Source organism: Sapajus apella, unplaced genomic scaffold, assembly GCF_009761245.1.
Source record: "Sapajus apella isolate SASKATOON/1434 unplaced genomic scaffold, GSC_monkey_1.0 scaffold29, whole genome shotgun sequence".
Taxonomy (NCBI): domain Eukaryota; kingdom Metazoa; phylum Chordata; class Mammalia; order Primates; family Cebidae; genus Sapajus; species Sapajus apella.
In genome coordinates this window covers 17,928,892-17,932,334 of record NW_022436969.1, presented here as the reverse complement: position 1 = coordinate 17,932,334, position 3,443 = coordinate 17,928,892, and positions in this window count along the sequence as shown.

Sequence of the window (3,443 nt, the reverse complement as noted above, 5' to 3'; positions counted from 1 at the left end):
TCACGTCTGTAATCCCAGTACTTTGGGAGGATGAGGTGGGCGGATCATGAGGTCAGGAGTTCGAGACCAGCCTGGCCAACATGGTGAAACTCCGTCTCTACTAAAGATACAAAAAATTAGCTGGGTGTGGTGGTGCAGGCCTGTAATCTCAGCTACTTGGGAGGCTGAGGCAGGAGAATTGCTTGAACCTGGGAGGCGGAGGTTGCAATGAACCGAGATTGTGCCATTTCACTCCAGCCTGGGCGACAGGGCGAGACTCTGTCTCAAAAAAAAAAAAAAAAAAAAAAAAGCCGGGCGCGGTGGCTCAAGCCTGTAATCTCAGCACTTTGGGAGGCCGAGGCGGGTGGATCACGAGGTCAAGAGATTGAGACCATCCTGGTCAACACGGTGAAACCCCGTCTCTACTAAAAATACAAAAAATTAGCTGGGCATGGTGGCGCGTGCCTGTAATCCCAGCTACTCAGGAGGCTGAGGCAGGAGAATTGCCCGAACCCAGGAGGCGGAGGTTGCGGTGAGCCGAGATTGCGCCATTGCACTCCAGCCTGGGTAACAAGAGTGAAACTCCGTCTCAAAAAAAAAAAAAAAAAGAAAAGAAAAGAAATACAATAAAATCTAGCAGAAAACAAAGTAAAAAGCATAGCAAGTGCATTAAAAAATTACCAGACATGCAAAGAAAAAGGAAACTATAACCCATAACAGCCAGTAAAATCAATCAACAAAAACAGACCCACAAATGACAAAGCTATAGTGAGAATGTGATAGAAAAATGAAATATGTAAAAAAAAAAAAAAATCCAAATGGAGTTTCTAGAGATGAAAAATACAATGAATGGAATTACCAGCGGATTAGACACTGCAGAAGAAAAGCTCAGCAAACTTGCATACAAAGCAACAGAAACTATATAAAAATAAGAAAACTAGAAAAAGACTAAAAATCATAGGAGATCAGTGACCTATAGGACAATATCAAGCTGTGTAACATACATATAATTTGAGTCCTGGAAGAAGAGTAAATACAGGGAGAATATAAAAATATTTGAAGAAATAATGGCCAAAATTTTCCTAGTTTCATGAAGATGATACACAAACAAATCTAAGAATCTCAGTGAACTCCAAGCAGAATATATAGAAAACCACACCAAGATACATTCTAGTTGAACTGCTGAAAACCAGCAATAAAGACAGAATTACAAAAGCAGGCAGGAAAACAAGATATATTGCATTCAGAGGAACAAAGATAAGAGTTAACAGCAAAGATACAAATACTCAAAGATGAGAGTTAATACTTTCTGACTCCTCGTCAGAAAATATTTAAACCGAAAGAGCAATGTCCTTAAAGTGCTGAAATAAAACAACTGTCAACCTAGACTTCTATTCCTGATGAAAATATGTTTCAACAATAAGAGTGAAACCAATTTTCCAAACAAGCACAAGCTGACAAAATTCATCGCCAGCAGATCTGCAATTCACAATGCACTAAAAGAATTTCTTCAAGCTAAAGAAAAATGAAACAATTTGAAAATTTAGATTTGCACAACAGATTCCATAACCCAAATATGGCAAACTTGTGAGTAAAATAGATATTTTTTTCTTAGTTTTAAATTTTATTAGAAAAGTCTGTGCCTATCTAAATCAAAAATAACCATGTATTGAAGTTTATAATATACATAGGAATAAAATGTGGGGCAACCACAGCATAAATAATTTCTAAACAGTGAAACTTACAGCAATAACTAGAAAATCATAACTAAAAAGAAGTAGCATTAATAAACCATTGTTAGACATAAAATAGAATAATGTAGAATGCTGAATCAAGCCAAGAGATGTCAGAAAAGAGAAAAAGAGGAGCAAAGAACAGATTGGGCAAATAGAAAAGAAATAGGAAGGTACTAGGTTTGAACCCATCCATATTGAGAGTTAGTTACTCGTAAATCACATAGATTTTCCAATTAAAAGGCGGAGATTGTTAGATTGGATAATGAAGTTAGCCCAACTGTATACTGTGAACAAGAAACTTACCTTAAACATGAAGATATGCCTAGGTTAAAAGTTGCAAACGTGAATCAAATGAAAAGCATTTACATTAGACAAAGTAGATTTCAGAACAAGAAATTTGAGCAGGAATAAAAAGGGACATTTCATAATAATAAAGAGATCAATTCATTAAGAGAACATAACCACCACAGATGTCCATACTTCTAGTAACAGAGTTTTCAACACACATGAAACAAAAACAGAACTGAAAGGAAAATTGGGCAAATCCACAAATATTGTTGGGTACACTCTCTTTCCAATAATAAATAAAACCAATAGACAATGAATAGACAAGAACCAACCTATCTACCAATTTGACCTAGTTGGCAATCATTAAATACTCTGCCAAACAACAAAATACAAATTTTCTCCAAATGCACACATAGCATTTATCAAAATGGACCATATTCTGGACCGTAAGACAAGTCTTAATAAATTTAAAAGAATTGAAGTCATACAGAATATGTTCTCTGAGTACCGCTGAATTAAACTAGAAATCAACAACAGACAGATATCTGAAAAATACTCAAATACTTGGAAATTAAACAACACACAAAATCAAAATGCATCAAAATATGTGAGGTACAACTAAAGCAGTTCTTAGATGAAAACTATAAAGTGAAATGCTCATGTCAAAAAGAAGAAAGTTATTGAATCAGTCCAAGCTTCTGCCTAAGGAAACTAGAAAAAAAAATTGGCAAATTAAACCCAAAGTCAGCAGAAAAATGAAAATAATAGAGAGCAGAAATAGGTGAAAGAGGACGCAGTAAAACAATAGAGGAAATCAATGAGACCAAAGGCTGGTTCTTGAAAAAGCTCTGTGAAGACTGATGAAAAAAGAGTGAGAGAAAATAAATTACTAATATCACGGATGAGAGTGGTGATATTCCTTGAAAACCTGTAGACGTCAAGATGGGGCGGGGCACGGTGGCTCACGTCTGTGACCCCAGAACTTTGGGAGGCTGAGGCATGCAGATCACCAGAGGTCAGGAGTTTAATACCAGCCCAGACAATATGGTGAAACCCCATCTCTACTAAAAATACAAAAACTGGCTGGGTGCGGTGGTGCATGCCTGTAATCCTAGCTACTCGGTGGTGGGGTGGGGGGCGGGGTGGGCTGAGGCAGGAGAATCGCTTGAGCCCAGAAGGTGGAGGTTGCAGTGAGCTGAGATTGTGCCATTGCACTCCAGCCTGGGCGACAGAGTGAGACTCCATCTCAAAAACAAAGCAATCAAACAAACAAAAGAACTCCTTACCAAAATTTCAGCAAATCAAATTGAATCCAATAATACATAAAGTGAATAAACATTATTACTAAGTAGAGTTTCTCCAAGGGATGTAAGGCCAACCTAACACATTGGAAAACCACGAGGCATGGACCCTCACCAGACACCAAACCTGACAGCACCT